The sequence below is a fragment of the Cyprinodon tularosa genome, unplaced genomic scaffold (assembly GCF_016077235.1).
Source record: "Cyprinodon tularosa strain WSP-4 unplaced genomic scaffold, ASM1607723v1 ctg121, whole genome shotgun sequence".
In the NCBI taxonomy this organism is placed as follows: domain Eukaryota; kingdom Metazoa; phylum Chordata; class Actinopteri; order Cyprinodontiformes; family Cyprinodontidae; genus Cyprinodon; species Cyprinodon tularosa.
In genome coordinates this window covers 1,490,271-1,505,694 of record NW_024038015.1, presented here as the reverse complement: position 1 = coordinate 1,505,694, position 15,424 = coordinate 1,490,271, and the positions used below count along the sequence as shown (strand labels likewise).

The 15,424-nt window shown below is 37.2% G+C and overlaps 1 protein-coding gene across 1 annotated transcript in view; it reads left to right on the top strand.

Moving 5' to 3' along the window:
* b4galnt4a (beta-1,4-N-acetyl-galactosaminyl transferase 4a) overlaps positions 1-15,424 on the top strand; it is a 229,398-nt gene that overhangs the window by 49,385 nt on the left and 164,589 nt on the right. The window lies entirely within an intron of this gene.

The following is a 15,424-nucleotide window of genomic DNA, read 5'->3' as shown; positions in this document are numbered from 1 at the left end:
ATTATTCTACCCTTTGGCTATATTCCCATAGTTTATTGTTAAACTAGAGGAAAAGTCATCCAATATTTTTGATAATGTTGATGTTTTTTGTCAAACTCCAAGAAGGGAGTAGATTATTTTGGAAAAAGAGGCCACTATAAAGTCAAGGGTCTGGATAATTTTATAGATAATTTTTGTAGTCATGGCAGTGCAGTTTACCTATTTGGCGTTGCCCAGAGAACTCAGTCAGCCTAAAAAGTGTATTAGACATACAGTATGTCAGTTATAACTAAGGAAATTAGCATTCAACTAAAACCTTTGTAAACAAAACGAGAAAAACATCAAGTCATGGAGCTGCCTACCGCTGATGAAGTACCCATTGCAGGCCTAGCATTAGCAGACTCCTTTACACCTTAAATCACCAGCAGATTTAAAATGCAGGATTTTTCTTACTTTTTACTTTTTTCTCTATATTGAACAAAAGCCTTTGGCACTCTGTAATAAACATTTATCTGTTGGACTGATTGGAGAAGCCATAAACATCACTAAACAGAGGTGTTTTTTTTTTACATGGCTGATCTATAGCAGCCATGACGTCACGTATAAAGCAACGTATTGACCCCTCTAGGGACAAGTTGAAATAACCCCATTGCTGTGCACACATGGTAGAAGATGAAAAACAACATAATGTGCAGTTGTAAAGCTTTTGTTTAGAGGCATGTGGTCTAGTGAGATTATAAAAACTGAGGTTATTATGAAGAGAGAATATTGCCTTTATTAGCAAAAAAAAGGTAAATCCTTAGTACAGATGTGAGTTCTCATTCCATTGCCCATAAGACTTTAATTTGGTCCTTTTTGTCGCACTTGACAAAAGTTTTATTGTTGTACTCTTGTGTGGAGTCTGTGATGGGGTTTGAGGTGCGCTCATGGCTGGCCTTTTGTAATCCATTTTTAAAAACAGTCACCAATGGTCTCTTGCTCTGGTGGAGACTCATCAAAGTAGCCAGGTGAAGGAGAACGTGCAGGACTTTAACACCACACGCACACCCAGTGAATTATGCCCGAATCACTCTCTCATGAACTGACTAATGGAGCCTGTAGAGGCAACTGCGGTAAATAGAGGAAAACTCATTTTACACGTTGGGCATTTTGTAAAGGCATTTTATGGAAAAGACCTAAAAAAAATCCTATTAACAACATACTGTAGGCTTTTGCACTGCACCTTTGAAAAGGACTGAGAGGTTTGGGAGTTTAGCTCTTTAATAGTTTTTTTAGAGCATTTGGTAGAAAAAGTTGTACATGTACATAGAAAACAGTCTGTTGTAGTTACTGTTGCTAAGAGTAACACATCAAAATATACTTCTCTACCTCTAGCTTATACTCAGTTCAGGGTGTTTGCTCAAGGCAAAGGATTTTAGCATTAAATCCTACAGCGTGCATTACTGGTTGCCCAGGGAGATGAGTGCAATTGTCCACACAGACTGTACTGCACCATAAGGAAATAGAAGGGAGCTGTTTTACTAAAATATAAGACGTTGGTTACCATTGCACAACATCTTTTCTATATATGAAAGAGAATTCCAAAGGATATTTTAGTTTAATGCTGTACAATAATAAAACCGTTGTGTTTACATATGTGTAAATATCCCTGTGAGCCTTAAGCAGCAATGTGAGAGTTCAATGGGGGGATGGTAATACATTATAAAATGGTCAGAGGTGAGTCATAGTTCCTCTTTTTATCACCATGATGTAAAAACCTTATTAAAGGGACCTATTTGGTGGCTCGTTGCTATTTGGTAGGGGTCCTGAATGTCATGATGGGTTTAAGGTTCTTAGCCCACATGCAGAACACAACGGAGGCTGGGTAAAAGTTTAACAGAGTTTATTGAAAGTTTCACAAAACACAAGATAATGTACTGGGTCAGGAACTGGTCCGGGCTGGTTCACTGAAGTCTGCAGAGATGATAGTTTGATTAGAAGGCAGGCAGATGAGTAATGAGTCTTTGATAATTCAGGATTCTACCTTGACTGAGTCCGGGCTTCTCTTTGAGAGAGAGAGGGAACCGTTGGGTCCAGAGACTGTTCAGCAGAGTTCAAGAGCAGCTGCAGCGTCTAGCTTCTGACTTTGAATGGAAGACCTTGATCAGTGTTTCCAGCTCTTCACTAAGAGCAGCAGAGGAATCCACATAGGAATCTTCAGGTTGGCTCACCAGGGCAGATTTGGCAGGTTAAGCTCATCCAGAGCTTCAGGCTAGAGACAGGTTTCCTGTGAGGCAAAAACAGAGGAAAGTTAGAATCTGATCTCTCTCAAGGGACAACTAAGATTCTTCAGTTTCAAGGCTCAGGTTGCTAACCAAACTAAGGTCAACACTGCGGCGTCGAACCAAGGTCTGGCAGCTGGTTATAAAGGGGAGGTCTCCTGATGAGTAGATGCGTCTCAGGTGTGCTGGAAGACTCCAGCTCCAGGAGACCCACGGCGCACTCTGCTGGAGGAAGGTGGTACAGCTCCAGATCCCAACACTGAAGAGTTCTATATCTTTACAAATCCATAAGGCTTTTCCTTCATCCTATTCTAAGAGTCTTTGAATGAGTTGGGCGGGAAAATAAAGGAACTCTCTTCGACAAGCCAGGTTTCTACTTTTTGCAAATAAAAAAATATTCAGAGAAATGACTCTTGATTATTCTGACACCTATTGTAAAAGCATTAAATAGGTCAGTGTCATCTAGCTTGAGTGAATCGCTTACTATAATCAAACCAGTAATTTGGTGGTAAATCTTTTAACTGGCTTTAGCTCTAGAATACATACAGTGCATCTGTATTTTTAAAGCAAGCAGAGTCATTCTTGCAGTGAGCCTGGGGTACTCTGACACCATGCATTGACACAGTGTAGTTTCTACAATTCAGTGGAAAAATGCATTGATTAAAGCCCTATCTTTGCTCAGGCACTGAACAAGTGGGGCATCTGATTAATTAATGGCACAGAAATGATTGTGTTGCACAGTAAAATCTTTCTAGTAGAACCCCCATCATCTGAAGAAATCTTAAATAGTAAAAATGGTTCATTTGTTTCTTAATTTCTCACATATATATATACAGAACTAGATGCATGTTAAAACGTTAATATATATTAAAAAAATCGTATTATTTTTTTGTAGCTGGAACCCACAAACATATGGGGCTTTTGAAAAATAATGTTGCTGAATATCTACAAATTAACATTACTGATGATGTAAAAACAACAAATCAACAAAAACAATGGCCTGGAATTACATTTTTATGTTCAAGTACAATAAATAATATGAGCTGAAAAGCCTAAAGTATTAATTTTGGTACACTTGAGAAAAGTATGAAAAGACTTGGTAGTGGTGGTTGGGTTCGGTGGGAGGATTTCCATTGGAAAAGATAAAGAAAAGAGTACATTTAATCAATGGCAGCAATACCTCCATTAATGATTCAATTTAGGAAACAGACACTGCTAAACCCAGAACGCTGAACAAGGGTACTTTCTATGGAAGTTAGTGCTACAATATTTCTTCCAAAAAACATGTTATCATTGTTAATGGCACAGCTACTTTACAATGCCTTTGTCCAGAAGAGAGAAATAGCAAAACACTGTTATTTCAGGAGTAAAATCCTATACAACGGACATGGAAATGGAAAGGGAGGTAAGAAAGAATGAGTATATAAGAACTATGTGAAGAGAGAAAGAGATAGAGACAGGAAAGAGTATATGAAAAGAGAAAATAAAGCAAAACAAGGACATAAACAACACAGAAGATATACAATCACTCCTAAAAGTCTGCTTCCACACCTGCATGAGATGAGAGGGACAGAAAAAAGAGAGCATAACAGGAAAAAGAAGATAACAGACAAAATTAAAAAAAGCTTCCCAAGCATTAGATATCCTTTAGATATCCATGTATGTCAATGCAAAACCTATGGCGATTGTACAATATTATTTAGAGGGGTGTATTCATATCTAACTAGTATTTATTATTACTGTGTATCCTTGAACCAAAACTGGAACCAAACTCCTATGGTATGTATGTTTGGCCATGCTGGTGTATAAAGGATTTGCAAAGCTTCTTCAGAAAAAAAGTATGCTTAATAGCAGGTGTGGGCGGCCCCAGGCTAACCCTACAGGCCCCAGGATCAATAAAGAGGTGAAACACCCCAGCTACTCTTGTTTTAAAGTCATTACACCCATGTAGCCTGTATCAGTAGACGCATAACTTGTTTATTAAAAATATATATTTTTGTTTTGCAAATGTAAGATTAGCGATATTTTACTGCACGTAAGTGCCTTTTTATTGTGAAGTAACAATTGCCCTCAGGGAAAATGGGTGTAAGTCTTGAAAAAGCAAGTTTTTTAGCATAATATAATCAAGATTACTCACTGCTTTATGACACAGGCTGTTTAGAAACAGCATCCTTTGATGCATCTACAGTATGTCTTTGAAAGAGTGATTTGTGGATATTTTATACCCATTTAGTGATTTTAACTTGATATCAGACAATACAAATTATTTGGAAAAATAGAGCAAATTTTTTTGAAGGTTAACTCATCTTTTTGAATTTTTCCACGTCTTTTTTAAATGTCTTTATTAACAGATAAATTTTCTACAAACACAGTGAACACAGTGTTTTTAAACATATAAAAAGAAACAAGCACAGGCAAAGAAACAGCATCATTATTAGCATAAAAATCATTGAACAGCTAACCTCATCCACCTTTCTTGATGGGTTTCAAATAAAATTTTTACATTATTATGCTTGCAGCATTTTACTTTCCTGGCTGAAGACTTTTCCTTAATAACTTATTCCTCCTTAAACCTGATGAAGAACATTATCAACTAAAAAACTCCCACACAGGGGTCTCTGGGTGAGCAACAACAAAAGAAGGCTAAAATCTTACCACTTTGTCGAGAAGATCTCTGCTTTTAAATGCATGAAATTAGCTTGAGTTTGTATAGTGAATTGTTTAGCAAACAGATGGTGGAAGCACATCATTTTAAAAAAAAGCAGATGAGATGAAGGTAAAAGCAGCAAAACAAAAATGAATTCAGAAGTTTCATACAAACAGCAGGTGTGTTGTTTTCTGCATTTTTTGCAGTAAGACTAATTTAATGAGTTTGAATCCGAACAACACGACCATCATTGCTGTAGTTTGAGTGAATTTTCTTGCCCAAGGATGTGCAGCAAATCCAGTGTTTTTTGTCAGTTGATGATCCCAAATGGAACAGCCATGAATAATTTACCGATTCTAAGAATATGTGAATGAGTAAACAGACAGAAGAAACGAAATGCAAATAATTGCTGGAGCTTGCATTAATTGCTTGGTGGTTTGTCCGGCTTATTAGAGCTCTCTGTCCTTGGTGACTCACTCAGGATTAAAGCTAGAGAGAATTTTCTATTGTGGTGAAAGAATAACTACCTTTTTGGCATGTATAAAAGGGAATGAAATATCATTAGAGTATATGGAGCAATTTTTCTCTGGTTTTATATAACTTAATAAGGGTTCTGTATCTTATTGTATCGTTTGAATCCATTTATAAAACTGCTTGCTCCAATCAATGGTATCAGATACAAGTTCAAAAAGTTAACCTTGAAAGGCCCCTCTTATTAGATCAAAACCTGAACATTTCTTTCACACTCAACGAATGCATCAGCGCTCCAATGATTTTGAGTATATAAATGCATCAACCAACATGTACTTTAATATACCTCTTACGTATAGCTACAAGATAAAGATAAGGACAAAGAGAAAAGGATAGAGGATAAAGGTGGATAAACCTTCTGGGAAGGCTGGGCTCAGCTTTGGAGATAGAGTAAGCTTGTTAATCTAGGAGATCTTGAAGCACAGCTGCTGCTCCTCTGCATCAGTTGAGGTGGTTCTGGCATATAATCATATTGGCTCTGGACAACACCTTGTGGTAGTTTCTTTGGTTATGCTAATTGTGCGAAGCCACCATATATTTATATATATATATCTATATATCACTTCTGACCTAGATGAACTGGAGTTTGTTGCTAGGGAAAGAAAGGCTTTTAGTTTTACTCCTGCTGTGACCAAGGAAGAGAAAAAAGCTTAAAACAATGCATGAATTAATTTTGTTTATGGTAATGCTCTGATGCATGAACAAGAAAGTTCAAACTATCTCTTCACAGAAACAACTTTTTATTTTTTGTTATTGTTGTAATGTTTGGAGAACCTCAAACTTAAGAAAACCCATACAGCTAAAATCTACAGCCTTGAAATTATTTACAAGCTTAAACAGATCTATTACATCTGGCTTTATGATTGCACACAGGTGCAGAATTGTCCTGAGCAAAGACATTCACCAATAACAATGGGCATCACTAACTGGTATTAGACCTATAGATACTGTGTAGGATTGAAGTTGAACTACACATATCCATCTGCAAAACCTCCTGTTGAAAGTGTTTGCAAAAGGGAGGGACATTGAATAAAATGCCTGGATCAAATCGCACGTTTAAAGCTTTTAGCCAATTACAGTAGTAGCTGTGTCATATCATATTCTTAATTTGTTCTACCACTAGCTGAGTTAGCAGATAAATCAATTCTTGCCAGATGTGGTCGGGAGGAATGTGCAAACTTTTTTCCTTTTAATACAATGGCAAAAAAAAAATCACAATTTTGCACGTAAAAAAGAATAAATACAGGGTATTCCAGCTAAATCTGGTGCAGCCATCTCTGGTAGACATGTTCACGTCAAACAGGTTACTGCATTTCATTGGCCTGAAACATTTCTGTATTGAGGAAAATACATTTGTTGGCTTCTGGCAAGACGTACGTTTGGAAATTTCATGACAAATCTCATGACAAATCATCTTGTTTACAAGGTGATCACCTGAAGTTTGTTAGAGTTAAGGGCAGTTTTAGAGCTAAAGCCAAGTAGCCTCATTCCAATTTTGTCAACAGGTCTGAAGCTGACATCACTGAAGGGGGACAAATCGACATCCAGACAGTTTTCATGAGTTTCCTGTCCCCTAAATAGCACAGGCTGCCGTGCAGGGTGGAAAAGGTTTGTCATCTAGCGCTGTCCCAGCTTGGGCTTGGACTCCCCAACGAGAAGGGGAATTTATCACTGTACAGTGATAAGACAAGGCTATTATTGTTTCTGTCCACCTCCCTCTCTTTCCCCATCTCTCTCTCCTCCCACTCCTTCTTCTATGTAACACATCACCTTTCCTTTTCTCTTGAGTTTTCTCCTGTCTTCTTTCATCTTTTTTTTTTAAGAATTCTTCTCCTTCTGTAACACCTTAATTTTATCAGGCGCCTGCTCAGTCTGTTATATCTGTCTTCTCTCCTTCACCAGCTTTGCCCCCTTTATATTCCTTTCTCTCAGGACAAAGGTGATATGATCAGGGAAGTAATGACTAGTTCCAATGATGATAATAAGATCCTCAGTGGAGGATAATGAGTACATGGTTCTACATAGGCACCATATTTGGGTAATAATGGCTGCCAAGTCATCAGATGGTTGAAGAAAGTGATTGAGAAGGTAAAGTAGTAGCAATATAAGTAGGAAGGGCTAAACCTTTTTCTTTCCTTGTCTGGCACTTTTAAATCTTCCTTTTTTTGCTGCTCCCATTACAACTGCATCTATTTGAAATTTATTTCTGACTCGCATTGTTTGGTGCAACCAGAGAAAAAGCTTGGGCCTTGAGTGTCAGGTTTATCGTCTGTGAGTTTCTTTTTTGGATGCAGACAGGACACAGACACTCCTGGCTCCTCACTCACTGTCTTGTAATGTAGCAGCTCAGCTGTCAGGTGCACAGAAGATGGATGAGATCAGAGAAAGGTCTCCTACAAAACTCTCACCTCATTTAGATGCTCTGACTATTGCTAACAATGCAACATTGTGTAGGCCAATGCTGAGGCCCTCGTTGTCACGGCTTCTATGTTTGCAAACGGTTGCTAATGGAGGAGCAGGAGGAGGATGCATGTAACCCTTGTTAACTTTTTTTTTCTCTCTTGGTCCCCTGGTGATGTGCAAGCTATGACATCTGTGTTTGTGCAGAGGCTTCATTCTGGAAAGTGTGACTTAAGTATGTATGACATTCATCCCTGAAAACTGTGTTGATTTCAGTTTGATAGAACTTTTTGAATATTTTCTACCAGATGATCCAGTGATATTTAAACCTGCATAAAGCACTTAAATTTGTCATCACCTATACAGTGGATACAGAGTATTGAAACCGATTTCAATTTCTCACTTTTGTTTCATTGCAGTCATTTTATTTTATTTATTTATCCTTCACGTACACTCAATACCCCATCTTGACAAAAGAAAAATTAAATTTTTTGCAAATTGATAAAAAAAAAAATCTGAAATATCACATTGTCATAACACAACTATTCAGACAATTTGCGCCGTATTGAGTAGAAGCACCTTTGATCTGGTAGAGCCATGAGTCTTCTTGGGAATGACGCAACAAGTTTTTTCACACCTCAATTTTGGGATCATCTGCAATTCTTTGCAAATCCTCTCCAGTTCTGTCAGGTTGGATGCTGAGCATTGGTGGACAGCCATTTTCAGGTCTCTTCAGAGATGCTCAATTGGGTTTAGGTCAGAGCTCTGGCTGGACCAGTCAAGAATGGTCACAGAGTTGTTCCCAAGCCACTCCTTTGTTATTTTAGCTGTGTCCTCAGGGTCATTGTCTTGTTTCTTTCTTTCAATTGCAACATATCTTGCACTGATTAGAGGCTTCCTTCGAGCCACTCTGCCATAAAGCCCTTACAGGTGGAGGGCTGCAGTAATAGTTGACTTTGTGGAAATTCCTCTCATCTCCCTACTGCATCTCTGGAGCTCAGTCACAGTGTTCTTTGGGTTCTTCTTTACCTCTCTCACCAAGGCTCTTCTTCCACGTTTGGCTGGATGGCCAGGTCTAGGAAAAGTTCTGGTTGTCCCAAGCTTCTTCTGTTTAAGGATTATGGAGGCCACTTTGCTCTTAGGAACCTTAAGTGCTGCATGAATAATTTTATAACCTTGGCCAGATCTGTGTCTCGCCACAGTTCTGTCTCTGAGCTCCTTGAGCAGTTCCCTCAAACCTCATGATTCTTGTTTGCTCTGATATGCACTGAGAGCTGTAAGCTCTTACATAGACAGCTGTGTGCCTTTCCTGATCACGTCCAATCAGTTAAATTAAACGCAGCTAGACTCCAGTGAAGGAGATGAACCATCTCAAGGACGATCAGAAGAATTGGACAACACGTGAGTTAAATATGAGTGTCACAGCAAAGGGTCTGCATACAGTACTCATGACAATTTGATTGTTAAGTTTTTGTTTTTCAATTAATTTGTACAAATTTCTATATTTCTGTTTTTTTTTTTTTGTCATGATGGGATGCTGAGTGTACCTTAATGAGAAATACAATTAACTTTTTTGATTTTACCAAATGGCTGCATTGAAGCAAAGAGTGAAAAATGTAAAGGGGTCTGAATACTTTCCATACCCACTGTATCTAAGACTGTCTTACCAAATAATGTTTCTTATTGAACACATTTTGTTTACAAAAACTGCTAAAAACTAAACTCTCAAAAGTTTTATTGAAAGTGTAGAAGTTGGATGAGGGTAGTCATTCAAAGTATATTGTTATTATTGTAGACTAACTTATTTAGAGTGACAGATAAAAAAACAACACAAACATGAATCTTCAATGGCATAAATTTCCACCTGTACAACAGCAAAACATAAAAGCCATTGTTGCTATTTTTTTTTTTACATTTAGCACCGTTATACCAAGGAATCACTTAGTTGGAGAACTAATATCCAGAATCTAGAACTATTAAATAAAGCTTATAAAATATTCAATATTTAATCATGAAATAACCTATTAAAAGAGAAAGGGATATCAACATAAATTCTATGAAAAAATAAGGTTAGGCCAGCCTTGGCAGCAATAACTGTTGGTGACAACAAGCATCATGTCTTTTGCATCTCTGTGGAATACTTCTCTGCAGAGCAAAGCGGACCAAGACTTTATTTATGCAATTCCAAACTCTTTATTTCATAACTATTGAAAAGAAGAATTTGCTTGTTTGCTTTTAATTTTCCTGCTTTTTGTATAACCCAAGGGCACTAGGGCTTAAGGTCATTCTTCCACAGTGTTGTTGTCACTCCTGTGCTTAGCCCCTCCTTCTTTTCACTTCCCTGGGGCTATGCCACAGCTTACCAACCTTGGTTCTTGGATCTCTAAACCTATTGATTATTACTAAAGATAGGAACTCTGTGAAATCCACCTGGTTGGTCGAACAGAATAAGCTGATGATCTAGCTGTCTTCATCCCCAAGCCACATCCTTTTCAAACAAGCAAGTCAGGCATATTAGCAGCAGGATACAACCCCTCATGAACATCTCTTAGGTTCACTGCAGCCTTTTGTTCTCATACAGCAGCTCTTGGAAGTTGGTCTATAAAGTTCACTAGGATGTAATTTAATCAAACTTTAGCTAAAGAAATCCAGATAAGACCCTTACTTTTTTTTTGTAACCCTAAACCCATTTGTTTTTCACCATTGAATAATTCATTATTGAAAGGCTGACTCAAACACCGCACCATTTGGTATAACTACAAATCCAAAATCAATTATTAAAACATTCTAATCTTATCTAACCCCACTGTAAAGCCATTGAAATCGAATAATTCGGTCAGAAATTAAAATAGTAAGTCCAACATTAAAAATGATGTCCAGGTGTAATAATCCTCTCAACGTTAGCTGAAAAATAGAAAAAGCAAGAAGAGTGGCAAAGCAGCTCAACCTTTTAAACCCATCAGAATGTTAATTTCACTTCTTGGCTGCCAATGTAAAGTTAATCCGTAACTGGGACCAAGACTGAGCAACATCGAATAAAAGCCCCCTTTTTATATATAGCCTTGATCTTCTGAGCAACTTCTCAGCCTATGAGGACCGCCAGTGAAACTCACATGTCCAATAATAACCAGCCCTTTTTCATTCTCATGAGATCCTACAGCCACGACCTTTCTTACCCCTTTTTTTTTTCCATTGGCCTCCTTTGCTTCCTATTCTTGTCTCTCTAACTGATATTCTTCGTAAAAGATTACACCTGATTACAGGTTTACAAAGGACCTTCAAAAGTTTATGAACCTTGCTTTTGTAAGATTTCAATACTTGACTACACTCCAAGACATGTTTATTAACTTTGCATGCATGGTTCAACATTTCTTCTACACAAATTCCTTATATATATATATGCTCCTTATAGATTACTCCTTTGACAAAGGCTGAAAAAAGGGGAATTACTCATTAATATTCAATTATAATCAAATAAATCATCAACTAATTTAGTAATTGATTAACCAATTAACTGTAGTATAGAGACTCTAAAACATGCCTTAAATTGTAAAACTATATATATATATATATATATATATATATATATATATATATATATATATATATATATATATATATATATATATATATAGTTGAAGAGAATTACCAGGGGCTCAGAGAAGAGCTTTAGGAAACCTGGAAGGTCAAGGTGTCAGTGGTAACAGTGGTCATTGGGGTACTTGGGGCAGTGACCCCCAAACTTAAGGAGTGGTTACAGCAGATCCCTGGAAATACATCAGACATATCGGTCCAGAAGAGTGCAGTTCTTGCACTTTGCACTTTTGATAATGTGTTAAAATAAACATTTGTTTATCTATGTCAAAAGATGAGGGAAATGCTTGTCATTATATTAATCCACCAACAGCGCCAAAGCAGACATTTTAGTCCTCGAGTTAGCCATTAGAGTTCACACAGGCCCTGGGCATTAAGCAGCAGGAGGAGATGGGCAGAGGCAGAAAGTGTTGTCTGGCAGTTTGTAGAGGAATTTAACAGATTTTCTAAAGAGATTGTGGCCAGACTCCAACCATGTAGGAGCACAATAGAATAACTTTTACCTTTGGTCCTTTTTGCCTAGTATGACAGTAGTTGCCAAATCTCTGAAGTCATCCTACATTCAACAAGGAATTAAAGGCAAGACAGATGGAGAATAAAAATGTTTCATGATGGAACTGAAGACCACTGAAAAGCACATCACTCGTTTACTTGCGGGTCACATTCAACTGACAAATCAATTGAAAATGTATAATGCTTGGAGATCACCAAACACAAGCATGTCTGTTCGGTGATACTATTTTCCTTGGAACTAAAATTGTACTGCTTTTTTCATTTCATGGTTTGCAGTTATTCTTGATTGATAGGGTTAGGGTTAGGGTCTTGATTAATGAAAATAATTTTAAGACAATTGTGAGAAATGGCTAACAGTCTTTAATCATTTTAATTGTTAACTAAATTTGCCAGTAAATGTGGATTTTTAAACTAGTTTTGTGCCTGGGCGCGAATTACCACTGCTAAATGTTAATGATTATGATGAATATTTAGAACTATTAATCATTAAACAAACCAGAAGTAATTTCTCTATGTATAATCAAGCTGTTAAATCAAAACTAAGACCTTTTGAGGTTGAATGTTTAGAATTTTGCCAAATATTTTTGGACAAAAATTTTTACACCACAAAATGCAAAATAAATGGACGGTGGGTACTTAATCTACCAAAATTACTTCATGTTATAAAGTAATAATTGTCATAAAAAAACTATTAAAGTTAATAAATGCAGCCATACATAAATACACATTCACTAAACCTGATTCAATGGCTTAAATTGCGCAATGGTTATATGATAGATTTTAGAAAACAAGTGCAATGAAATCTCACCAAAGACTGTTTTACAGTTCACTTTTTCAAAAAGGTAGTTCTTGTATTTTTACATGATTAGAAACACTAGAAGAAGCATTTATCGGCAGGCACAGCTTGTGGCACTGTTGTCTTGCTGCAGCATTTTTCCCATGTTTTTTCTGCACGGAGTTTGCATGTTCTCCCCGTGCATGCATGGGTTAACTCCAGGTACTCCAGCTTCCTGCCACAGTCCAAAAACATGAATGTTATGTTAGGTTTTTTAAAATCTGCTCAAAATATTTCAAACATTTTTAGCTATGACACTTGGAAGACACTTGTTTCCTGGACGGGGCCGCCTTTTACAGCTGCTTTTTGTATCTCTGCTTCTGTCTCCTTGAACCCCAGTCGGCCTCAGCAGATGGCCGCTCACACTGAGCCTGGTTCTGCTGGAGGTTTCTTCCTGTTAAAAGGGAGTTTTTCCTCTCCACTGTCGCTACAAGCATGCTTAGTGTGGGGGATTGTATTTGAGTCAATGAGTCAATGCAATCAACTGGTTTTCCTTAGATAGAAAACTTTGTATCAATTTGACTGTATGATCTGGTTGAACTGTAAAGTGCCTTGAGATGACATGTGTTGTGAATTTGGCGCTATATAAATAAACTGAATTGAATTGAATTGAAGATAGATTACAGGAGCCACATAAAAATATTTGATCTTACATCTCACATTTTGACATTTAAACAGCAAAGGTAAGACTAAATAAATTTTTTGGGATTTGTGAAATGAGCATCATTAGTCCCCCTAAATCGGCTGGTTTAGTGGGTTTTGCATGTTAAGTGGTGATATACTTTTAGGCATGGTATTTACCACATTTGTCATGCCACCCTAGACAAGAAGCCACCCAATATTGCTCATGTCAGAAATTGACACCAATGGAAAGTGCAGTTTTCCGGTTTTGATTAGTAGAACAGTGTTGCAATTATGTTAGTGTGTGTCTTTTTTCATGTTTGTAAATGCATAGTAAAAAAGAGATCATCCCTTTACTCATTGAGTGGACAAAATTTATGAATTTTCATGTGTATTTACTGAATTTATTATTTTTTAAAACAGAGGACATGTTGGCTGGTAAGACATCAGGTGTGTTCTCAGTGTATGTGGATGTTTGCTTTTTTGTAAAGCAATGAGAATAAGTAAATTTTTTTTTTTTTGTAGAACTACAAAGTAAAACTGGCTTTGATACAATATGTCAAGGCCCGACAAAACAAGACCAAGAAAAAAGGCATTACAATCCGAACCCAAGACTACAGTAGGTAAAAGCTGATATTCAGTGATTCAGTTTAGTTCAGAATATAAAACACTCAATGCAAACTCAGCATTTAAAACCAATTTCTACTTAAAGGTACAGTGGTGGATGTTCTTTTTCCGGATGTTCTTTAGGAGTGTAACCTCGTATGAGCAATGCAAACAAAGCTTTTAAACAGAGCGTGCATTAGGAGAAATGGGCTCGTGCATGCTCTCCCACACAATTAATAAGAGTTCCCTCTCAGGAGAGGGTACAGGGTTGTGCACGTGCATTTATCTTTTAAAGTGGAGCGGGGGGTGTTTTAAAAAATTCATGAACATTCTCCACTCTACCATTATGTACCTTCCCAGACAGAAAGAGCAAAAGTTTTACTCGTTGCTCTCCTCTAGGTGGCAAATGCGGCAGCTCTCAGCCACAACCCTTGGAGTAGCTCCAGGCACAGTTATGAAAAAGAGTAAACTGCAGGTTGTGCAGTCCTTGGCATGGTTCGCAGCAATAGAAGGGACAAGGTTGTATGGTCCCTGGAGGTAGCGCAAGGCTCGACTTGATTTGCAGCAACAAAAGGACGAGGGAGGCTATACTCATGGCCTGGCTTGGTCTTCAGAAACTAAGAAGCGAGCAGGCAGTTAACAGTAGGATTGCTTCGCCAAAGCATTTAGGTACTTTGTTTTTTTTTACCTCAGATTATCTTTCCTGTTTAGCCAGTGAAAGAGGTAGTTTGAACTTTTTTAATGGGGACCTTGGTTCACCATCAATACAAATTGTTTCCATAAACTGTAGTCAGTTCAATTAACAAAATGAATCAGTTCAAAATATCTTCTTCTCCATTAGATTAAAGAAATGACCAAAAATAACTTACAGTAGGTACCCCTGGTACCTACTGTACCATGGTTTCTCAATGTATACTCTGAGAAGTATACATGCAAAATAACTCGTATTCTGTAAATTTCTTTCACAAAAACTATCTCTGTTTTATTAAATGGGTTCTCATAGATCATTTGAATTTGATTATGACTGATTTTGTGTCAAGGGATGTGAGTGTTTTTATCCCATTTTCATACAGGTGGTCTGTATTAAAGAGTAAACTTTACTCACAATGAAACTCTCATTTTATTTTAGTTAATTGCCTTCCAGGAATTTTTTATATTATCGAAATGATTATAAATAACTTGAACAGAATATTAATGTAGTTTAAAGAAAGAAAAGAGTAAAGGGAAAAGATCACTGAACTTCCATGCCCCTGACCCATATCATAGCACATTATGCATTTTATGCAGTTTTGCTTCTTTTGTTTCAAAGCCCCCAAAGGCCTTAATCTGTTCTTTCCAACTTCACCCAACGTTTTATCTTTCGTCTTTTCATCTCTGCTTTTGCTGCTTCCTGTTCTTCATCATCACAGCCTCTTTGTCTCTATTTATCTCATCTTT